Here is a 26,604-nt window from a genome sequence, read left to right as displayed (position 1 = left end):
ATTCTTTCATTGCTGCCCTTCCAAGTCTCAGTCTTCTCTTGATTTCTTGGCTGCAGTCTCCATTTGAATTGATGACTGAACCAAGGTAAACCAAATCTTTAACAATTTCAGTGTCTTCATTGTCTATGTTAAATTTGTGTAGTTCTTCTGTAGTCATGATTTTTGTCTTCTTGATGTTCAAACACAGTCCTGCTTTGGCACTTTCTTCTTTCACTTTCATCAGAAGTCATTTCCAGTCATTGCTGCTTTCTGCCAGCAAAATGGTGTCATCTGCATATCTTAGATTGTTGCTATATTTTTCACCAATTTTCACTCCTCTTTCATCTGAGCATAGCCCAGTTTTTCATATAATATGTTCTGTATTCAGATTAAACAGATAGGGACATAAAATGTACCCTTGTCTGACATCATTGCCTGTAGAAAACCATTCTGTCTCTTCCTATTCTGTGCTGACAGTGGCTTCTCTTCCACAATACAGGTTATGCACCAGGACACTCAAGTACTGAAGCATACCCATTCCTTTGAGAGCAGCCCATGGCTTTTCATGATCTACACACTCAAAGGTTTTACTGTTGTCTATAAAACACAGACTAACCTTCTTCTAAAATTCTAGGGAGCACTCCATTAGTCCATGGATAATCGCAATTAGATCTTGTGTATGTCTCCTTTTTCAAAATCCAGCTTGCAGGGCTACAGACATTATTTAAAAATGCCCATTGGAACAACAATGGGATTCCATTTTTCACATATTTGAAAAAGATTGTTTGATGAAGCCTAGAATGGACATCAGTGTGCACTATTATCTGAAGTATAAATTGAAATATTCATTGTGGAGGAAAATTTGGAAATATCCAGGAAAAGTTGAAATGATATATACTTTGACTCAGCATTTGTACTTCTAAAAATTTACCTAGCAAATAAAGTACACAAGTTCATGATGATATCCACAAAGAAACAGTATACATTTTTTTTTCCTTTTACATCTACTCGTCTCCCACTCTTAGTCTGTGTTCTTTCAGTAGGACTGATACCCCATGCTTCAAGAGTAACACGTGACCCAAACTTCAACAATCAGAATGTCGCCTCCAATGATGCCAACAATTGGTTAAAAGAAAGGCTTATGAACCAATGAGACCCAAAGAGAGTTATTCCTATCACTCTTACTTAAGGGAAACAGAAGAGAGTGTCTCTCTTTTCTGCTGGTTTCCTGGGAAAAGGCTATAAGTCTGAAGCTGCTGGCAGCCATTCCGCCATCATAAAAGGAGAACCAGCCTAACGAGAAAATCAGCCCAGAGGGAAGCCAAGCCAAAAAATGGAGAAAAATCAGTTACAAATTACATTAATTGAGATCATGGAGCCAATCACACTCAAAGTTGGTTGTACTCCTCATATTTTTGAGCTATGATAGCAAATAAATTTCCTTTTCTGTTTAAGTTGATGTTAATTGGGTTTTATTACATTTTAAAACCAAAAGAAGCCAAACTAAATAGATGGTATTTTAGCACACAAATAGAAAAAGTCATCTCTGTGGAGAATTTTAATTATGACAACTAGAACACATACTTAAAAGGAATACTAAACAGCTATTAAAGAAAATAAGAATCAGCTATAGATATTTTTATAGACAGACATTCGGCATAAAATAAAGTTCTAGAAATAAAAGTATACCATAGCGCCATTTTAAAAAATTTTAAAAATCTATGTATATGTACAGTTACACAGACTTGCTTATATATAGAAAATTGCTTCAATAGTGATGAATAGTGATCCCTTTCATGATTTTTCACTTAATGGCATCCTTTTTATTTTATACTTGTCTCTAATGTCTCAATATTTTACCATGAACATCTACTTAAATTTATAATAAAGGTCTATGTAAAAATATAAAGACATCGAGGGAACAAAATATGGAAGTACTACTTTTTCTTTGTAGCATCATTGAAGGTGAAATCAATCTTCTATAGAAGAGGCAGTAAAATCTAATATCATTTACTATTTCTTCCTTAGTTTATAAATTTAGGGTGTATGTATCATACAATTGTGACTATGATGCAAAACTGAAATGGAAAGTAAAGATAGATATCTCAATGCATAAAGCCAAGCTATTATTTTTCTTTTGCTGAAGAAGGTTGGTCCTGAGCTAATATCTGTTGCCAATCTTTCTCTTTTTTTTCCTCTCCCCAAAGCCCCAGTACATAGTTGTATATCCTAGTTGCAAGTCATTCTAGTTATTCTATGTGGCATGCCACCACAGCATGGCCTGATGAGTGGCGTGCAGGTCCGTGCCCAGGATCCAAACTGATGAACCCCAGACTGCTGAAGCAGAGCACACAAACTCAACCACTTAGCCATGGGGCTGGCCCCTATTTGTTTTTCCTTAATGTAGTCAATATAATTGATGTGGTGTGGTAGATAAACTTCAAGGTGGTCCCCCTGATTTCATCGCTGGTATTTATTCCCTTGAATATGACTTCCTTCTAACCAAAGATATATGACGAATGTGTGGCATGTCATTCCCATGATTACGTTAAATTATATAGAAAGGTGATGGAGTGTCACTTCTCTGATTACATCATAAGCAAGATCAGTCTTGCTAGCCAATTTGCTCTAGAATCACAGGCACTCCCTTTCTGTCTTTCTCTCTGTCATTGGTTTTAAACCACACAAGCTAACATGAATACTATAGTCACAAGGAAATAAATTTTGCCAACGACTTGAGGGAGTTTGGAAGCAGATCCTTTCTTAGTAGGGCCTCCAGATGAAAACTCACTAAACCATGCCCGGGCTTCTAACCCACTGAAACTGTGACACAATAAATGTGTGATGTTTTAAGTCATCACGTTCATGGTAATTTGTTACACAGCATAGAAAGAAATGGACTTGGATTTTAAATTCCATGCAAAATTTTATGACTTTCTGTATTTTAAGGTAAAAATAATATTCATTACATGTATATTTAAAAACATATCAATATAAGAAAGCAAAATATTTTGAAATTATAGTGTTGTAACTAAAAAGGAACACAAATAGAGAAAAGAGAAGACACCAAGGACAAATTATGTTTTCCTTTCAGAATTAGAAACCTCAACCTTCCTATGCTAGTTCCTGGCATAAAATGAAATCCAACACTATTTTTCAGTATTTAAAGCCTAGAACAGTCTTGGTAGTTTCTACCCAAAAAGTTACTTACTGTATGTTAAAAAAAAAGTAAACAAATGTGTATCACACCAAAAGGAGATGTAAGAATAGTCTGGTTTACATAAAAATCATTGAATATAAGTTCAATCCTTGGCTTTTAAGTAATGCAAATTTAATGAGATATTCTAGCCTTTGGTGCATAAGTGGAGTTCTTAGTAACTTAAAAAGGAATTGTGCTTGCATAGCTAAAGTCTAAATTTTCTCTACAAAATGCAACAACAAAAACAGACATATTTACAGATATATTTACAACGTGTTCTGACTAATACTTACTCAACTATATGAATACCTAAATGCTGATTTTTAAATGTAAAATGAGATCCTTTCCAATTTTAAATGGATTTTAATCGTCAACCCACACACAAAGTCCTGCATATAGTCATATTTTTAGTGAAATATTTCTCTTCAGTAAAGTTCATATAAATATAGCCTCTAAGACTTTTTAGTAACTGTGGCAAAAAACATTGATTGGGAATTTGTTTTTCTTACAGCTTGTATATATTTTCTTTTTCTTGGATCATCTACCCTGCTAGTAGAGGGATTTGAACAATTTTTTCCACAATGGTAACAGAGTCAGGGGTCAAAATTTTCCGAGCATGGACTAAAGCTAAACAGCAAGAAAAATATCAAAATGTATGCAAAAATATACAGAAAGGTTATTGGTCTCCTAACAGCAAAACACACCAGAAAATTGCCTTGAGAAAAGAAAGCTTGTGTTTGTCTAACAAAACCTATCATCAAGAATATAATCATCCCATAAGCTGCCTTGAAAAATCTTAAAACAAAAGCCATATCTAAGAATGAATAATATCAAGCCAAGATAAATGTTAAGGCCTTGCTCTGAATGATAATAATGGTGGATCAGATGGTGGTCAGTCTAGTTTAGGGAACAGAAACCAATCACGTGGAAAAATTCAAACCTAAAATTTTATAACAAATCAAACCAATACTGTGTATAAAAGTTTCCCGAATCAAATGGAGAATTGAAGTAATTATCTGGATAATTAAAACTTAAAAATGTAAATCTTCCTGCTTCATTATTTAGGTATTTCAGGGAAAATTTTATTTGGAATTTTGCTTTATGCAACTGCATAGCTGTATTTTATGTATTAGCATTTCTCCACACAAAGGTTGAGTAAAGACTTTACTCAAGGGTTGAGAGTAACTAGAGAGAACTACAACCTAGATACAGAAATATCTTCAACTGTAGACTTCACAGGGCTGTGGAAGTGTTAACAAGGAATTGGGGCTTTATCCTAAGGGTAACAGAAGCCATTCATATAATCAGATTTGCAATTAGAAAAATTTGCTCTGGCTGTAGTATGGAAAATTTGTTGTCAGAACAAAGGTAGAAGGGCAATAATATAGATGTCAAAGTAAGAGAATATGAATATGCTACCTTTTGTATTTCACCAACCTATTTTCTTTGCTTTCTTTTCTCTGTTCGTATTTTCAAGTCAAGTGTCACGCCTTCTATGAAACACTTTAGGAAATTCCAGCCCATTCTGTAAAGTTCCATTCCTGCTTTTGTGCCCTATTAAACCCAGTATGTTTCTATCATGGTACACAAACCATTGAAATGCATTTAGCTGTGTACCTATAATTATCCTTCTACTAGTCAATAAATTCTTAATTAAATTTGTTTTCTGTCTCCAGGATCTAACACAATGTTTGGACTTGTGCCAATCAAGAAATTTCTGATAGACATATAAAACATTTTTCTTCATTCTCCCTAAAGACTACTCTTAAAAAGACATTTTGAAATCATCCATTTTGGCAAATTTTAATGAGCTATTTTAATGGCACTATAAGTTGCTAAAGGAAATTATCTTGTCTGTGTTGTTGCCACTGTATCTTCGGGGCCAAGAACAATGTCTGGCATATAGTAGACACTCAATAAATATTTTAATAAATAAAAGGATGAGTCATTTTTAATTCATATATCAGCTTTCCCCTTCTAAAGTGTCATCCACCACTAGTATATGTGGACAACATAATTCGCATCTACTCTTAAGGTCTGCATTTCTTTACTGGCTAAATATGGAAGCGTAGACTAAGATATCCATCAGTAATGGTGAAAATGCTTCTGAGGGTTAGTGTAGAACAGGACAGATTTTCCTCTACTGCCACAAAACCACCACATAGTTATGAAAATGAAAAAAATGGTAGACTGGATTCTGTAGTTGCCTTAGTCCAAAGGAAAGGCATTCAAAAATATTAAATCCTTCAAAGGAGAATCATATTGTAAACATATTCCATTTTCTTGACCTTGTGCGTCTCTCATCTATTCTTGTTATATCTTCCAATATGCCTAGTGCAAATATCTACTGCCTTTTAAGTAAACTACATCCTTTACACTGTTCAATTTGGTGTTTATCCTCCTATCTCAACAGGCTATATGTGGGTCATAGTAAGTAGTACATATCCAAAAGTACATTGTTTGGTCTAGAGCAACAAAAAAGGGATAGAGAAAGATGGACTTTGGCAATCAAACTAGTCTCCTTCCAGAAACTGTCTCCCTCTCCCTCCTGCCTTGTCTCCCTCTCTCTCCCTCTGTCTCTCACACACCATATATTTCTCAAAGAAAAGCATTTATTTTCAGTTTTCAGAGTCTTTAATAGTCAAGGTCTACAGTAAAGAGGAAAACACACCTGAACACCCCAGGTAACAATGGAAACATCACTACAGTACTCCACAGAGGGAAGTTAGACTCCACCACTAGCCACCTGTATTTGTTACAGCAGCCCCAGGAAATTAAGTCCAAAAACTGGGTGGCTTAAAACAACAGGATTTCTCCTCTCAAAGTTCTGGAGGCCGAAAGTCTGAAATCAAGGTGCCAGCAAGGCCATACTCTCTCTGAAGGTTCTAGGGAAAGATTCTTCCTTGCCCCTTTCTAGATTCTGGTGGTTGTTGGCAATCCTTGGGGTTCTTTAGTTTGCAGATTCATCACTTCCATCTCTGCCTCTGTTGTTACATGGTGTTCTTCCCTCTGTGTGCATTTCTTTGTGTCTCTTCCCCTCTTTTCATAAGGACGCAGTCATATTGGATAAAGGGTCCATCTGACTCCACTGTGGCCTCATCTTAACTAATTACGTCTACAACAACTCTATTTTCAAATATGATCACATTTTGAAATTCTGAAAAAATATGAATGGGGGGCCACTAGCCAACCCAGTACACTACTTTGGATAAACCTTCTAAGCTATGCTATGGCACCTATATGTAATAGCAAATGGAATCATTGCTAGAATTTTCTGTAACAACAATCAGTAGAAGCTTTAAAATCATAGCATTGATTTTTCCAAATTCAAAATGAGTCTAGTATATCCTTACCCTGAAAGTATAATATTATATGCAGGTCATAACACATATGGAAATTACATAATTTTTTCACATGGAGGCTACTGCAAAACTCCCTGTTTTAATACACAGCCTTTCTATCCTTCTCTCTTAGCAGCTTCTATGTAATTTTTTAAAATAGTTGTCCCTATGTGTCTAACCTACACTCAAGGAAATTTAGTAAAAGGCATAGTTTTCCTTTGTAACATCAATCAAAGCTTGAATGATCAAATCTACAACATCCCTAGCTCCCTGCCCTACCGTCTGGATAAAACAGTTTCTCAACTCACTATTTTTACCTGTGCTAATTACAATATTGAGCTATATAAATTTACTTGTCCATTTCCTAAACAATTTTTTTCAAGCTTCAAGAAGAGTTCAGGGGCCCAGAATATCAGTTTGCATTTTATACATAATGTTTATGGCTGCCTTTGATTCCTATCAGTTTATCCTCATATATCTCCCCTCATCTTTTTCCATGATCACATAAATTATTAGTCTTAAGCTCTGTGACTGTGTCATTAAGGTAGTGAAAATGAAAACTCCTATAACATTTTAGGGGGAAATAGGGTTTATGAGAGACATATGTAAACACCTCTTCAGAAAGAGTAATGGAAATAAAACAGAAAATGCCCACAGTCATGACCACATTGACTACAGAACAATACCATTGTTTCTCCATGGAGGAATTCAAATTCCATTCCTAAATCATAAAACTAGTTTGTGGCCTGCTCTCTTGTAAACACATGCAGAGTTTATTTTTCTTTAACCTTGCTCATATGTAAAGCCATATGCAACTTCTCTATACACTCCTTGCCTCAGGAGCTCTTTCTGCAGCTGTACACCCATTAAACTGGCATTTTGCTATGCAGAGGACCTCCAGAACATATGGAGTTTGGGAGTTTTTGTGGTATTGCACATTTCCCAGATTTGGTTAAATAAATCTGGACCCAGCAGCATCTGATGAGAACTCTACTGTTTATTTTTATCCTTTTAGGAAAGTGCCTGTTCATCTTTGTTTTCTGTCACTAAGCTAATTTGTTATCCATGACTAAACAACTCCTCCCTGGCCCCACCTCAATTTTACAGTAATTCACAAACTTAGAAAATAGCCTTTGATGAGGAACTCTGCCAAAATCTAAATGAAGTCTAAATAACGCATATTCCCTAGCCCTCACTAATCCATTATTTTAGTTACTCACTCAAAGATCTGCAAGAGTCAAGCATGATTTCCATTTACGAAAACCAGGTTCACTTCCCACCAGAAGTCATATTTCTGCTCTCAGCATTCTTATCCTTTATCATAGATTTTACCGGCTTATTGTTTCCATTTCTTTACACTAGATAAAACATATCTAATTCTAGAGAATTATTTACATTTAATATGTCAATAGGGACTTAAAATTATTTTTACATATCCTTACTTAACGTTATTCATACAAAACTTATAAAAGGATATTTCAAGAAAGAAAAGGAAAAGCACTCCACAGTTTCCTCAGTAAAAACCAAGGCATGGGGAAACTAAATAAATGAATTGTTTTTGACAACAGAGATTATTCAAAGACAGAACTATCACTACCGAGAGCAAGTTCCCCAAGACCAGAGCTATTCAAGCATACAGTGAGATTAACTCAGTGTCCAAGAAGATGGACGGATGCAAAGGAGAGGGAGAGCAAAGGAGGCGCAATGTATGTTAGATCATCATTAGGATTCTGAGATTTTGTGATTCTATTAAATTATCCCCTATCATCTCTACATTCTCCTGCCTATTTCATGAGTATAACACTCTCCATAAAAACAAAAAGAAGGAGAAATTATGATACTCTATTTTGTATCTCATGTAATAAATGTTCAACTCCTTTCTAGGAAGCTAGATTCTACTGCATGTGTTTTGATTTTAATATATATAGTACCTTTGAACATATTATTACTGCCCTAGGTTATGTTTAAGAATAATGCTCTATATATTTAAAACATTGTATTTAACATGTTTCCAAGAAAGGGTTGAAATTGTTTCATGAATCCTAGCAGTTCTTTCTAGGTCAAAACCTGGCAGACAATGGAACAAATGTTTGTTTTTCCTCTCATAATTAAATCTTTTTTGTGTGATTTTTCAATTACATGTGCCAAAAAAGGGCATCTGTAGTTCTTTGACTTAGCCTGAATACTCTAAATTATTATTCCTCCTTCCAAACCACCATAACAACTAATTGAACTAGTCAATTACTCTGCCTAATTAGAATCCAGAAATTTACATTCCATGTGCCAATAATTTACCATATCTTTCTTTCCACTCTTTCCACTATTTGAAATTTGCTTTTATTTAATTTTGATTCAGTGATCGTCCATTTGCATGGCTTTTTTTTTTTTTTTTTGAGGAAGATTAGCCCTGAGCTAACATCTGCTGCCAATCTTCCTTTTTTTCTTTTGCTGGGGAAGACTGTCACTGAGCTAACATCTGTGCCCATCTTGCTCTACTTTATATGTGGGACGCCTGCCACAGCTTGGCTTGCCAAGCAGTGCCATGTCCGCACCCGGTACCCAAACCGGGGAATCCAGGCCGCCAAAGCTGAACGTGCCAACTTAACTGCTGCGCCACCTGGCCAGCCCCTCGCATGCCATTTTTTAACAACACTCACTACAAAGTGACATTAGAGACTGTCTCTAATAACAGCCTGAGAGCTTTAAATTTATAGGTTCTTTTTCTCTTTTACAAGGCCCATACTGGATTAACATTATTTTTCTTACTATTCCAGTTACCAGTTTTCCTTGGGCACGCTCTTTTAAATATATACTATACGAGTATAATTTTCTTATAAAAAATTGAAGTGTCACAGAAAAAGCTGAAGTCCCCTTCACAACATTGTCAATTCCACCCCTCACATGCAACCATTATTTTTATGTAGATCCTCTATTGTATGTATTTCTGTGTGTTTACATCCACACATGCACCCATAGAAAATACACAATGTTGTTATGTAGGGTTTTTTTTAACTTACAAACAATGTCTTAAAGATCTATCATACTACTTCTTTCTTCTCAGTTCTTACATCGGAATCCCCAGATGGATATATCATAGTTTATTCATCTTCTTATTGGTGGATGTTTAGTCATTTCAAAATGTTTACCCATAATGCTATAGTGAATATCCTTACAACTACTTTCTTAAGCACGTAGTACTTAATAGTCCCTCAATTTTCTTCTTTATCTAATTCAACTTCTATCTAAATGTCTTTCAGAGTATCTCAAATATTACTGATCTCTGAAATTCTAATTATATACTCTTTCTTTTTTTACTTTCTTTAGAATATGGTTGACTTTTTATTTTGACAATTAATATAGTCCAGTTTCTTTTACAGCTACTTGTATGCTCCTTGAGATATTCCAGCTAGTTTTCTTGATTTTTTTTCCATTAACCAAATGTTTATGAGCATGTTCCATGTCACTAAGAACTGTTCTAGGTACTAGGAATGCAGCAGGAATAAAATACTAGAGACTCTGTCCATATGAAACAGAAAGGACGATGTCATTATCTTGAGTCTCTTCCGGTGCTGAGCATAATGTCATAACTGATGTAAATTCCCCATAAATCTTTTGGGAAGGCTGACTTCTGCTCATGATATAATATAGAAAAATAAATGACGTAGGATAACTACATACATAGTGTGATAGCTGCTCTTGTGTGTCAATTTGTTTGGGTCTCAGTGCCCAGATATGCGGTCAAACATTATTCTCAATGTTTCTGTAAGGGTGTCTTTAGATGATATTAATATATAAATTGGTGAACTTTGAATAAAACAGATTGCCCTCCATACTGTGTGGGGCCTCAGCCAATGAGTTGAAGACTTGAGTAGAATAAAAAGACTGACTTCTTCCAAGCAAGAGGAGATTCTGCTAGCAGATAGCCTTTGCACTTGAACTGCAATAGGGGCTCTTTCCTAAGTCTTCAGCCTGATGACATTTGGACTTGAATAGCAGATTTTGGACATGCCAGCCTCCATAATCACATGAACCAATTCCTTAAAAAATACACAAACACGTACACCCTATTAGTTCTGTTTCTCTGGAGAACCTTGACTAATACGCACAGGGGAAATAGTAAAATAGTTTAGTTCTTACTCTAGGACCATGGATAGACTTTGTAGTAACCTCTATTATTGCTGCCCCTCCCTTCGGGAGGACTGCCAAAATCAGGCATAGCTGTATACCCAGTGGTATCCCTTCCCATGGGAGAATTGTACTTCCCTGCTCCATAACAACATAAGGTTTGCCCATGTGACTTGTTCTAGCCAATGATGAGTGACTGGATATGAACTATGCCATTTGCAAACATATCCTATTTTGCATCTGCCACATGAACAGTGCGTTCTAGAAAGAGACAGCTCCTTCCACTGAATCCTGGAGTGAAAAGGCACAGAAACTAGAGCTGTGACTTATTTATAAGCACTGAACACAGTATGAATAAAAGATAAGCCTTGCTTGTTTTAATGGGTTCAAAACTTCCATTACTATAGCAAAACTAGCCTTAATAGACAGATACTGTCTTAATGGGTTATTGAACTAATGCCCTCTCCTTTCAGCAAAAAACTATAGGAGAGAGAAAGGGATATAGATGTATTCCTCCTCTCCCATCCTGGGGAAAGGGTCCACTTATATCTCATTCAATTCTTGAAGTGGCCTATACACACAAAAGAATTAATGACCACTGAAAAATATGGGATGGAAAAGAAAGAAGATGTGCACACTAAGTTGTGGCAAATATTCTAAGAAAGAAGCCTTCAGTAGTCTTCTACATTATGCTGATTTACTCTGTTTTACAAGCTTTCATATGAGAAAAAAAATTACTGTAGCTGCTTAAAACAGACAGCTCTAAGACAGAATTCATCTACTGAATAAGATATACACCAAGCACAAACTCTGCTTGAGCATATGAGAGGCACTGATGACAATGGCAGACATGGTCTCTGAACTCCTGGAGCTTATATTCTAGAGAAAGACTACAGAAATCTAGAGGGTTTTTTTTTTTTTTTAAGAACAGTGAATAACATAATTATTGCATCTGAATTTCAGCTTTACTAAGAGTAATAAATGTAAGTTAAAACCCTGACATTTCTGGCCAACTCTGTTCATTCCCCTGACTATCCCTTCCTGTTTATTAGATTGTGAGCTAGATGAAGACTAATTTGGAACAGTTTAATATTTAAAAAGTAAGTAATGTAAATTTTCAATAAAAAACACAAAATTTATATATATGTACTTTCTGTATCCTTGGGCAAGTACTGTGTTGAACATATGATACATAATTAACATTCTTGAATAAATGTTATCTCTACTCAGGTATCAGGTCCCTAGAACAGCACCTGGAAAGCTATGTGTCCAGTTGCTTCAATAACATAATTAGAATCTCATGAACTTAATGCATGTGAAAGGAACATGTGAACCATTAATTACCAATCCTCAATCTAAAGAGATAATGGAGATTCCATTCATTCTTCCATTCATTTATTGGGGGAGGAGGTAATGCAACCCCACTCCTCCCAGGGCATTACCCAAACAATATCAAACTGCTGGCAAATTCTGAGGCTGTGATCTTACTTGGGGAAAACAGGAGCCTGGCTAGGAATTTAAAAAGAAATCCTGGAGGACTACATAACTAGGGAACTTTGAAAATCTCCAGCAGGACATATTCTGGAGTTTCTATAAGAATGTCCACATCCTCAAGAAAGACCCGGGATGGGAGAAGGCACTGGCTATTCACCTATGGTTCATGTTGAGGCCTGCACAATCATAAAGTGCAAGCTCAGACTGCCTCATAAAATGTGTGAAATTTGAGATGAACCTTCTCACACAAATCCCCTTGGCAAAGGGTAGGAAACATTTAAGCAATGCATTTAAGAAAATCTTCCCAATCATTGACAGACCACTAAATTTTACTGACACAAGTGTGACCTTTAGAAGGTAGGCTTAAAAATAAAAAGAACTTAAAAAGCTGGTGGAAAACTCAGTGTCTACACACCATAGGGACTAATTCAGTAGCTTTTGTATTTCAGCAAGGTGGCTAACCAATAAGGAGCAAGACCAAAGAAAAATAGCAAGAACGAAAAATGCTAGAGAGTGTAGACATCTCATACCAGAGTTGTGACTTTTTAAAATGTCCAGTTTTCAACAAAAAATTATAAGACATGTAAACAAACAGTAAAGTTTGCCACATGAACTGGGGGAACAAGTAGATGACAAAAAATGTCCCACAGAGGAGCCCAGATACTGGAATTAGTAGACAAAGTCTATTCTCAGCTATTATATCTGTTTAAAAAATAAAGCAAACCATGCCTAAATAATTAAAGAAATGTATGTGACTATGATAGCTCATCATAATAGAGAATATCAATATCAATAAATAGTGATGTAAGTTATAAAATATAGAAATTCTGTAGTTGAAATTACAATAACTGAAATGAAAAGTTCACTGGTGGGGCTCAACAAAAGATTTGAGCTAGCAGAAAAAGACTCTCTGAACCTGGAGAGTGATTAATATAGATTTTTCAGTCTGAGGAGCAGAATCAAAGAAAAATGAACAATGTACAAAGCCTCTGAGAACTGTGGGACACCATCAAGTGTTCCAACATACACCTAATGAGAGTCTCAGAAGGAGAAGTCATAAGGGTAGAAAACATATTTGAACTAATAATGGCCAAAGACTTCACAAATTGGATGAGAAATATTAGTTTATTGATTCAAGAAATGCAATAGAATAAACTGAATGAGATCCACACCTAGATACATCTTAGGCAAACTGCAGAAATTCAAAGACAAAGGGAAAACTCTTGAAAGCAGCAAAAGGATAATAATTTATCACATACAAGGGATCATCATTAAGATTAACAGCTGACTTCTCACCAGAAACTATTGAAATGAGAGGATAGTAGGATGACATGTTTTCATTTTTGAAAGAAAGACTATCAACCAAGAATTCTATATCCAGCTATACTCTCCTTCAAAAATGAAGCAGATATTAAGAAATTTCCAGAAAAACAAAAATATAAAACTTTTTGCTAATAAATGAGCTTGATAAGAAATACTAAAGGGAGACCTTCAAGCTGAAACAGAAGGGCATTTGGTGGTAATTCAAATTCATACAAAGAAATAAACAATAGCAGTAAAACTACAAAGTTTCTATGAAAGTCAATATAAACCTGTTTTATGATTGTGTCTCTTTCTATTTTAAAGGATAACTGCATAAGTCAATAATTTTAAAACTGTATTGATGGATTTATAACTTGTAATGATGAAATGCATATGAAAATAGCACAAAGAGGGAGAGGGAAATTAGAGCAAAGTTTTTCTATATTATTGAAAATAAATTACTATTAATCCAAACTAGGTTGTTTTAAGATGCTACTTATGTAACCCAAGACAATCAGGAATAAGAAATCATAAAAGAAATACCAAATAAATTTAAAAGATACACTAGAAAATATCTATTTAACATAAAAAAAGCAGGAATTGAGAAACAGAGAAGGGAAAAGACAGAAAACAAATGGCAAATGGCAGTGACTGTACTACTTTTGGGCAAAATAACCATTAAAACAAAAATTGTTATTAAACGCAAAGAAGAACATTTCATAATGATCATAGGTTCAATCTATCAGGAAGCTATATTGTTAAAAATATATGCACCAAACAGAGTCCCAAAATATATGAAACAAAACCAAAATAATTAATGACAGAAATTGCCAATTTGACAGTCAAAGATTTCAAAGCCTCACTTTTTATGTTATAAAGAACTAGAAAGACAATCGAGAAATAAATAGAAACCTTGAACAACAGCTATAAATCAACTAGCCCAAACAGACATGTATAGACTGCTCCGTCCAACATCAGAGTACACATTCTTCTCAAGAACACATGAGACATCCTCCAAGATAGATCACATGCAAGGATATAAAACAAGCCTCAATAAATTTAAGAGGACAGAAATGATACAAATTATTTTCTCCAACAACAATGCAATTAAGTTACAAACTCAACAACAGAAGAAAATCTGGCAACACATTTCTAAATTATCAATGCATCGAGGGAAAAAATACAAGTGAAATTAGAATATTCTTTCAGATGAATAAAAATGAAAATACAACATATCAAACTTTATGGGTGGCTAAAGCAGTTCTCAGAGGGAAATATATAGCTATAAATGCATATATTTTTTTAAATGAATAAACTAATCTTCCATTTTAAGAAAATAGAAAAAGAAGAACAAAATAAGCCCAAATCAAGCAGAAAGAAGGGAATAATAAAGGTCAGAACAGAAATAAATGATATAGAGAAAATAAAAACAATAGAGAATAAATAAATAAAAATTTGGTTCGTTGAAAAGATAAAAAAAATAGCAAAAATAACCAAGAAAAAAACAAAGGGTTCAAAGTATTGAATCAAGAATGAAAGTAAGGACATCTCATAAAAATAAGGTAACTTAGATGAAATGGATACATTTCAAAACTGACTCCAAAACGGACTCCAAAAGAAATAGTCAGTCTAAATAGACCTATAACAAGCAAAGAGATTGAATGAGTAATTTTAAAACATCCAACAAATAAAGTACAGGTCCAGATGACCACATTGGTGAATTATATCAAACATTTAAGAATTATTACCAATCCTTCACAGACTCTTCCTCAAAAATGAAAGGGGAGGGAACACATCTAACTTCATATTATGAGACCTGTATTACCCTGATAGTAACAGTAAACAAATGCATTACAAGGAAAGGACTCTATAGATCAATCTTCCTTAAGTATATAAATTCAAAAACCCACAAAAAAGGTACTAGCAAACTGATTCCAGCAATATCTACAAAGGATTATTCACCAGGACTAACTGGGATTGATTGCAGGAATGCAAGATTGTTTTAACATCCTAAAAATCAGTGTAATACAAAATGTTAATAAAAAACAAAAATCACATGCTCATCTCAATAAAAAAGCCTTTGACAAAACCCAGTATCCTTTTATAATTTAAAAACACAAAACTAACCCTTAGCAAACTAAGAATAGGAAAAACTTCCTCAATGTAATAAAGAGCTTCTACAAAAAAAAAAAAACCCACAGCAAAACCATACATAACTAAAAAGGACTGAATGCTTTGTGCCTAAGATCAAGACACAAAGACACAAAGATCTACTCTCACGACTTCCATTAAACATTATCCTTGAGATGTAGCCAAGACTATTAGGCAAGAAAAAGAAATAAAAGGCATTCAGATTGGAAAAGAAGTCAAACTATCTCTATTTGCAGATGACATGATCTTAAATATAGAAAATCCTAAGGAATACACTAAAAAAAACTATTAGAAATAATATATGAGTTCAGTAATAGGGCAAGGTAAAAGATCAATATACAAAAATCAGTTGAATTTCTATATACAACTGTAATGAATAATCCAATGGGGTTTATTTTTAAACCCCATTTATAAAAGCAGCAGGAAGAATAAAATATCTAGGAACAAATTTAAAAGAACTGTAAGACTTTCCTACTGAAAACTATAAAATATTGTTGAAAAAAATTAAAGAAGGTCTAAATAAATGGAAAGACATCCAATAACTTTATGCTGTCAAGATGGCAATACTATCCAAATTGACCTACAGATTAAAAGCAGTTCTCCCATTTGGCTTTTTTTCAGAATGACAGGCTAATTCTAAAATTCAAATGGAAATGCAAGGAAAGGTAAATAGCCAAAATAGTCTTCAAAAGAACAAATTTGGAGGGCTCACTCTTCCTTATTTCAAAACATACCATAAATCTACGATAATCAAGACAGGGTGGCTCTGGCATAAAGATAGTTACAGAGATCAATGCAAAAGATTTGAAAGTCTAGAAATAAACCCTCAATTTATAATAAATTGATATTTGACAAGGGTTCCAAGACAATTAATTCAATGAGAAAGGATTAGTCTTGTCCATAAATGATGCTGGGACAAATGAATGTTCACATGCAACAGAATGAATTTGGAAACCTACCTTACACCATACATAAATATTAAGTCAAAATAACTAACAGATGTAACAGCTAAAATTATAAAACTCTTAAAAGAAAACAGGAGTATATTTGTGACCTTGGATTAGGCAATGGCTTCTTAGATATGATACCATGAAAGCATAAGCAGTGAAAGAAAATAGACAAATTGGGCATGATTAAAATAAAAACTTTTGTGCAAAGGGTACCATCAAGAATATGAAAAGACAACTCATAGAATGGAAAAAATATTCACAAGTCATATATGTGACAAAGGACATTAATCCAGAATATATTTTTTAAATCACTTATAATTCAACACTAAAAAGACAAGTAACCCAATTTTAAAAAGGGCAAAGTATTTGAATAGATATTTGTCCAAAGAAGATCGACGCAAGGCCAATAATTACACAAAAACATGCTCAACATCATTAGTCACTAGGGAAATGCAAATTAAAATCACAACAAGATACCACCTCATACCCACTAGGATGGCTGAAATGAAAAAGACGGACAATAACAAATGTTGGTGAGGATGTAGAGAAATTGAAACCTGCATATAGTGCTGGTGGAAATGTAAAATAGTGCAGCCATTTTGGCAGGTCCTCAAAAAATTAGACATAGAGTTATGATATGACCCAGAAATTTCACTCCTAGATACATACTAAAGAGAAATGCAAAGCTATTTCCACCAAAACTTATACACAAGTGTTCATAGGAGTATTATTCATAATAGTCAAAAATGAAAATAAGCTCCATGTCCATTGACTACTGAAAGGATAAACAAAATGTGGTATACGAAATATTATTTCATGCAATGAAATATTCAGCAATAAAAAGAATGAAGTAGTGATACATACTACAACGTGGATGAACCTTGGAAATATTACACTAAGTGAAAGAAGCCATTCACAAAAGACGAGATATTATATGATTCTATTCACACAAAATATGTAGAACAGGCAAAATTCACGCAGACAGAAAGTAGATGAGTGGCTGCCAGAGAGTGGGAGAGGATGAGATTGGGAGTCACTAATGTGTAGAGGGTTTCTATTTGGCTAAAATGGTGATGGCTGCAAACTCTGTGAACACAATAAAAACCACCTAACTGTATAATTTAATGGGTGAATTTTATAGCATATGAAATACATCTCAATAAAGTTGTAAAAAATGGAAATTATTGGTACTATAATGTAATCTATATTGCTAGGCAATTCAAATAAAGGTTAATAGCTGTATTTACTAGATAAACTGGCTCAATATATGGACAGACATTTTAATAACAACATTTAATAGTTAAATAGATGCCTGAGTAGAAAGTTAAATGTTAAAAACACAGGAAGTAAAAATGCAAAGTAATATTCTCATTAAATGTATTTGAAGTATAATCAAGTCTTATATATTCACACTTTAAAGACCAAGAACACTTTGCTATAAACAGGACAACTGGAGTAAATGTTCTTAGTAAATATTTACATAAGAAAAAAATGTATTTTTGATAGTAATTTCCATATATTTTTCATTATCAAAATACTTATTATCAATTACCAAATACAATAGTCGCAGAAAGCAGAAAGGAAAACTGAACATGTAGATACCAGTCCACCACTTGCTTCAGTGCCATATTTGAGGGCTTGGTAGGTACTGGGCATTCTCACATTTGTAATACACTTCCTTCATATCATATCAAATATATTCGAAACTTAGAACTTGCCATATTAAATATATTGTCTGTAAAATTTTGAAGTTTTAAAATAAGTTTTTGATCCCTTTGACTATGAATAATTCATTTACAATTGGTTATAATTTCTCAGTAATTATTGTGTGAAGTGAGAAATCTAACCATAAATTCTTTTTAAATGAAATTTTATGAATACTAATATAACACTTAATGAGGCTGTTAAATTTAGTTATTTAAACATTCATTTTAATTTTGAAGTGTTTTATATTTTTGACATTTTTTCACATTTCATACACTTTGATAATCTTCGGGCTTTAGATACAGCATTTATAGTGTTTATTGGATATACCTGCTTAGTTACATATGTGACCTTGTGGAAATCAATTAAATTTTCTGGTTTCTATTTTCTTATCTCTAAAATAGATTGAGCAGCATTTATATATGGTTGTTTTGAGGAATACAGGCTACAGCGCATTAAATACTTATTGAAATGTCTGACACATAGAAGATACTTATTAAAGTTAATAAGTATTAATAGTTTCAGTGTGCCAGACATTGTGCTATGCACTAGAGATAAAGAAATAAGACCTGGTTCCTTCCCTGAAGGAGACCATCCAGCAATAAATGAATGATTTAACTAGAATTTGGCAGATATATCAACAGAAACCATATGCAGAATTCAAAGTTCTCACAGAATGAGTGACTAACTTTACTAAGAAACAAAGCTAGATAGAAAAAGTTATAGTATAGCTGCCTTTTGAAACAGCAGTTGATCTGAGAGGTCCACCATGAGTAGACCCTGTGAGTGAATCCTCTCTCTGTCCCACTAGTGCTCTTGCTGTTTACACTAGTGACAAAGTATTGTAGCAGCATGAACACAGGTGTAGGGGTTCAATGAAACTGATTCAAAACCCAGCTGTGCCATAGATTCTCAGGTGGTTAAAAGCGATTCAGGGTGTCACTGCGGTGTGGCATGTTCATAGAGGGAGAGGTTACATGTGTGTGAGGACAGAGGATATATAGGAACTCTCTGTATTTTCCATTCAATTTTGCTATGAACCTAAAACTGCTCTAAAAAAGTAAAGTTTATTAATTTCAAAAGAAAATTGATTCAGGCCATAGATCCCTACACAGCAAAGTGACATAAAAAGAATCCAACATGAGGAGCTTTTTGTCCTAATTTGACCTCTAATTAGAAAGAAAACGTTCTCCCACTCTGCAATATTCAAGTATCCAAATTTCTAACATTAAACATTTATTAAATACTTAATAAGTACTGCATAACACACTAAGCAATGAGTATAGTAACATGACAAATGCAACTTACCTGTGATAAGTTTACAATTGAGGGAGGAAACAGGCATTGTGAGTGACCTCTTATTTTTAATATAATTTAAATACATTTTAACCAAAACCTTGCCTCTTTAGATTTAGTTCATTTTTAATAAATATTTACCATATAAGCTAGTTGGAAAAACCAGTCCACATTGTCAAATCAGTCAGTCAAATCTTATTTTACAACAGAAAAAAATATTCGAACTTCACTTTTCAACTCTAATTTAATGAATTTTACAAAATACACCAAGATAACAAGAAACAGCTAGATAAGACATATTACTAAAAGGCATCATGTCAAAAGTGTTATATATCTAATGCAGTTAGTTTATTTTTATAATTCATAAAAATACATCAATATGCTGTTTCTTAGTATTTTATAGTAAGTCAATACAATGAGGAGCTAATATTAAATGTTATCTACGAGATGAGGAATTTCTTTGGGGTATATATTTGTTTGCACATGCATATATTCCCCCAAACTCTGGAGTTCAGCTTTTATGAGTGATTAAATAAGAAACAGGAACAAAAATTAACTATTAATTTTATTCTACGTCATAGCTGTACTCTTCTATTTTTTATTTTATTTTATTGTAGCAAGAATGTTTAACATGAGATCTACTCTCTTAAAATTTAAGTGTACAATACATTGTTGTTGGCTATAAATGCAATGTTGTACACAGATCTCTAGTGTTAATTCATCTTGCTTAACTAAAACTTTATGCACCTTGATTAGTAACTTTCCAATTACCCCTCCACCCAGGCCCTGGCAACCACCATTTCACTCTTTGATTCCATGAATTTGACCATTTTATATATTTCATAAAAATTGAAATCTGCAGTATTTGTCTTTCTGTGACCTGTTTATCTTAGCATAATGTCCTTGTAGCATGTGTCAGAATTCCTTCCTTTTTAAGGCTAAATGATCCATTACATGTATAGACCACATTTGCTTCATCTGTTAATCTGTCCATGAACATTTAACTTGTTTCCAGCTCTTGGCTATTGTGAATAGTGCTGTAATGAACATGGGAGTACTAATACCTTTGGGGATTCCGAATTTAATTCCTTTGAATAAATAGAGATGGGAGAGCTGGATCATGTGGTAGTTTCTATTTTTAATTTTTTGAGGAAACTTCAATACTGTTTTCTATAGAAGCTGTACCATCAGTGATTTTAAATTACCACCAACAGTGTACATGGGTTCCAATTTCTCCATAGCCTCACCAAGAACTTTTTTGTTTTTATAATAGACATCCTGAGAGGCATGAGATTATATCCCATTGTGTTTTTCATTTGCATTTCCCAGATGATTAGTGACACTGAGCATTTTGGCCATTTGTATGTCTTCTTTGGAGAAATTTTCAGATCCATGGCCATGTTTAAATCTGGTTATTAAAGTTTTTGCTATAGAGTTGTCAGATTTCTTTGTAAATTTGGGGTATTAACTCCTTATATATGGTTTGCAACTATTTTCTCCCATTTCTCACTTTTCACTCCATTGTTTCCATTGCTGTGGAGAAGCTTTTTAGTTTGACATGGTCCCACTTTGCTTTTGTTGCCTGTGCTTTTGGAGTCATAATCATGAAATCATTACCAAGACCAAAGTCTAGAAGCTTTTCCCCACATTTTCTTCTAGGAGTTCTACATTTTCAGTTCTTCCCTTTAAGTCTTTAATCCATTTTGAGTGGATTTGTTTATGGCATAAGAGTCCAATTTCATTCTGCTGCATGTGATTTTCCAGTTTTCTCAATATAATTATTGAAGAGACAATCCTTTCTACATTGTGTATTCTTGGTACCCTTATTGAAGATCAATTGGCCTTACATACTTGGGTTTATTTCCGCGCACTCTATTCTGTTACATTGGTCTATATGGCTGTCTTTATGCCAGTACCATACTGTTTTGATTACTATAGCTTTGTAACATAGTTTGAAATCACAAATTGTGATGCCATCAGTCTTTTGGTTTTTTGTTGTTTTTGTTTTAGTGAGGATGATTCGCCCTGAGCTAACATCTGTTGCCAGTCTTCCTCTTTTTATTTTTTGCTTGAGGAAGATTCACCCTGAGCTAACATATGTGCCAATCTTCCTCTATTTTTTGTATGTGGGACGTCTCCACAGCATGGCTGGTGAGTGGAGTACGTCCATACCTGGGATCTAAACCAGCAAACTTAAGCCACCCAAGTGGAGCATGCGGAACTTTAACCACTCTGCCATGGGCTGGCCCCAAGAGATGCCTTCAGTTTTATTCTTCTTTCTTAAGATTGATTTGGCTATTCATGATCTTCTGTGGTTCTACAAAGAGTTATGGAATTGTTTTTCTGTAAAAATAATCCACTGAGATTTTGAGAGGGATTTCACTGAATCCATAGATCTCCTTGGGTGGTATACCTTTATAACGATATTATTAAGTCTTCCAAACCATGGGCAAAAGGATGCCTTTCCAGTTGTTTGTGTCTTCTTTAATTTCTTTCATCAATGTTTTGTGGTTTTTAGTATATATATTTTCACCTCCTTGGCTAAGTTTGTTCCTAAGTATTTTAGTCTTTTTCATGATTTTATAAATGGAGTTGTTTCCTACTTTCCTTTTCAGATAGTTTGTTGTTAGTGTATAGAAATGCAATGATTTTTGTATGTTGATTTTGTATCCTGAAACTTTACTCAATTTATTACTTCTAACAATTTTTCCATAGAGTCTTTAGGGTTTTCTATATAAGATGACATCATTTGGAAACAGGGACAATTTTACTTCTTCCTTTCTAATTTAGCTGCTTTTTATTTCTTCTCCTTGTTTAATTGCTCTGATTAGGAGTTCTAGTCCTATGTTGAATAGAAGTGGTAAGAGTGGGCATCCTTGTCTTGTTCCTGATCTTAGAGGAAAAGCTTTCAGCTTTTCAGCATTGAGTATGATGTTAGTGGTTTGATTTTTCAGGTGTGGCCTTTATTATGGTGAGGTAATTTCCTTCCATTCCTAGCTTGACAGTTTTTATCATGAAAAGGTGTTGAATTTTTTCAAATGCTTTTCTGGCATCCACTGAAATGATGTGATGTTACCCCATATTCTGTTAAAGTGGTATATCACATTAATTGATTTTCATATGTTGAACCAACTTTGCATCCCAGGGATAAATCTCTCTTGGTCATGGTATGTGATCAATTTTTGTGTCTATTTTCCTCGGGGATATTGGCCTGAAGTTTTCTTTTCTTGTGGTGTCTTTTTCTGGCATTGATATTAGGGTAATACTGACCTCATAAAATAAGTTGAAATGGTTCCTTCTTCTTCCATTTTTTGGGAAGAGTTTGAGAAGGATTGGCATCAATTCTTCTTTAAATGTTTGCTAGAATTCACCAGTGAAGTCATCCAGGCTTTTCTTTGTTGGGAGGCTTTTGATAACTGATTCAATTTCTAAATCACTTTTACGTCTGTCCATACTTTCTATTTATTCGTGACTCTTGGTAGTTTGTATATTTCTAGATACTTATCCATTTCTTCTAGGATATCTAAGTTGTTGGTATATAATTGTTCACAGTAGTCATTTTTATTTCTGTAGTATTAGCTGTAATGTTTCCTCTTTCATTTCTGATTTTAAGTGTTTTTTCTTTAACTAATGGTTTGACAATTTCATTTATCTTTTCAAAAGAGTAGCTCTTAGTTTCATTGATTTTTTTTCTGTTATTTTTCTACTTTTATTTTGTTTATTTCTCCTCTAATCTTTATTGTTTCCTTCCTTCTCATATGATAACTTTGGGCTTTGTTGCTCTTTTTCAGTTTCCTTGGGGTGTAAAGTTATGTGGTTTGAGGTCTTTCCTTTTTTTTTTTCTTTGTAGGCATTTATCACAAACTTTCCTCTTAGTACTACTTTTGCTGTATCCTATATGTTTTTTTATATTGTGTTTTCATTTTTGTTTGCCTCAAGGTATTTTCCAATTTCCTTGATATTTTCTTTGACCCAATGGGGGAGTTCAAGAGTGAGTTATTTAGTTTCCACAAATTTATGAATTTTCCAGTTTCCTTTTGCTATTGATTTCTAGTTTCAATCCACTGTGTTCAAAAAGGCTACTTGGTATGATTTCAATCTTCTTAAATTCTTAACTTCGTTAAGATTCACTGTGTCCTAACACATGATCTATCCTGAAGAAAGATCCACATGTGTTTGAGAAGAATGTTGTTCTGCTGCTGTTGAGTGAAATGTTCTATATATGTGAATTAGGTCCAATTTGTCTACATTATTGTTCAAGTCTGCTGTTTCCCTATTGATTAGTCTGGATGTTGGTTTTTTGTTTGGTTTGGTTTGGTTAAAAACATACAAAAGTATACTGTGCTGAAAATATTGAGTCCAGTAGCTAAATTCGTTAAAAGGAGGCATAAAATATTAAACATCGTGTAGAAGGAAAGAAGATGAAGTTTGACTGTAATTGAATGTATTCTATGGTATGATTTGATAAAATCAGTTTGTGCTACATTTTTTTAAATAATACACATTGTCTTGAAGAAAAAACATTCAAGTTTTATCTTTGTCATTTATCCAACATATCTGAATCATTTTTGTAGCCCCAGAAAACACTTTTATTTTAAAAAATTAGCATCACTAATCTATTCTGCTTCTGCTTTTTGTGGCCGTTTTTATTTCCAGCTAATTATACATCCGAGAGATGAGAAGAATACTAAAAGAATACTACAATAGCTGAGAAGAATGCCACTCGAAAATGCCACTTTTAGCAGTTAGTAATTTTTGTTCTCAAGGACTCTTCCATCTAGGAAAAAAATGTGTTTTTTTGGAAAATGGTGGAGATGGGGATCAAGGTGAAAATATGGAGACAAATTATTGAAAAAAAAAGTTGTCATTATATCAAAGACGATATACTACCATATATCTGAATTCAGAATACCTCCAAAGACCAAAATATCCAATTTGCAAAAATCATGCTTCACCTTTGAAAAAGAAATATACACAAAGAAGAGAAAAATAAGGAAACACTTAGGCTTTAGGATACCTTGATTAACCCTTAAAGGATACCAGCCCCTTGCTTGTGTCCCAGAGGTTTTTATGCACAGGAGCAATGCTCCATAGCAAGAATAGGGGTCTACAAAAGAGACAGGATTGGGATGGCCATTCTTTTGTAAGGGAAATGTGCTATTGTGGGAATATCTCAGGCAGAGTAATTCTAGGAAAGAGAACATAAGGAAGTTGAAGATCTAGAAATTGCCTGTGTACCTCTTTGGAATTCTCAGTTTAATGACCATCAATTTAAACCATGAATTTTGGAAATGGGTGAAAGCTGGACAAAAGAGGGCCAAGAAGAGAAGCAGGGAGAAAAGAGGCAATAGCTTAACTTGGTAATAGACTAGAACCTAGTAGAAAGCTGCACAGGAAGAAATTCATTATACGGGGTGACCAGGGAACTTTTACCGTCATTGTAGTAGGCTTCTGAGATGGCTCCCAGTGACTCTCACCTCCTGGTATTCATGTCCTTGTACAATGTCATTCCTTTGAGTGTGCACTGGTCCTAGAGAATTGCTTCTAACAAATACTACAAAAATGATTAGATGTCACTTAGAAGATTAGATTATGAAGACTTGGACTTCAGTCTCTCTGTCCCTGTCACACACACACACACACACACACATATACACAAAGACCTGACTCTGGGGAAAACATCCTGCAATGTTGTGAGTATCCCTGTGCAGAGGCCTTCATGGCAAACAACTGAGGTCTCCTCCCAACAAATAGACAGAAGTGAGACCTGCCAACAGCCATGTGAGTGAGTTTGGAGCTTCCCCTACTGGGATGTCTGCAGCCCCAGCCCATCCCCTGATTGCAGCAGTGTGAAAGATTCTAAGTCAGAGGCACATAGCTAAGCTGTGCATAGCTTCCTGACCTCAGAAACTGAAATAATAAATGTTTGTTGTTTTAAGCTTCTAGCTTTTGGGATAATTTGGTATCCAACAATGGATACCTAATACAGACATGATTATCTAATATTCTATTTTTAAGTTATTTAAGTGCTTCCTAAGTAACTATTATCGAGTAAGATACAAAAGACTAGTGTATAGTCCTTACCTTAAGTATCAATATAAGAAATCTTATAAGACGTATATAAGCCTACATATATATATATATATATATATGCAAAATAAAATGAATTAAAAGAGCTGAACTTTCTGATAAGGTTTTCCAATTCCCAATTAAAATCACTTTTCCTCATCTTCAGTTCATTCCCATCTTGTCTACATGTCCACGTTTCTTCCCTGGTTGAAGACACAAGTGTGTACATGGGCACACAAACTGGAGCAATGTGTTATATCACTAGCCAGACTTACTATTGCTGTTGGATATAGGTTAAGTGCTTTATGAAGCACCTGAGATGATTCATGTTATAATTCAAATTTAGAAAAAAATTACGATTTTTTGTTGTTTTCTATAACTAGCCTGACTCATGGAAATTCATCTAAATAATTAATTCCTATCATAATTCCACATATTTTTTAACCTACAAAATAAAATTACATATCTATATTCTTAAGAACATAGAGTTAAAATTACTACAGGTTAATAAAACTGATAAGAACTTCCTTTACAGCATATTTGAATTCTGATTTCTCATTTTCAGTGAAACAGCATTTCCTATACACAGCAGGATTTCTCTTCTTATAAGGTTTCAGCAAAATGTCAGCACCTCCCATGGAGACAGATGTCAGCATTATATTCTCAGCAGAGATACTGAAGACAATTGGGTTATTTACTTTAAGGTTTGAAAATATTGTGACCACACATATAGTTCACTTAAAATGGTTTTATTTATACATATATTTGAACTTCTTTACAACACTGTCCCCAGATTCCTTGCTTTAAAACTCATTGCTTTTCAGTCCCCTGCTCTGCCACAATCAGCAGGCAGCCCCAGCCAACACCAGATCCCCTCCAAAGTGACCCCCACCCTACCTCACCCAGTGGGTGACCTTGGCCAGGACCAGTATTCCCCCAAAGCAGCTCCCACCCTGGGAGGGCAGCCCTGCTCACCAGAGTGCTCAAAGCTCTT

The sequence above is a fragment of the Equus przewalskii genome, chromosome 29, assembly GCF_037783145.1.
Source record: "Equus przewalskii isolate Varuska chromosome 29, EquPr2, whole genome shotgun sequence".
NCBI lineage: Eukaryota > Metazoa > Chordata > Mammalia > Perissodactyla > Equidae > Equus > Equus przewalskii.
The sequence above is the reverse complement of the archived record's forward strand: the minus strand, read 5'-3'. Positions refer to the sequence as shown.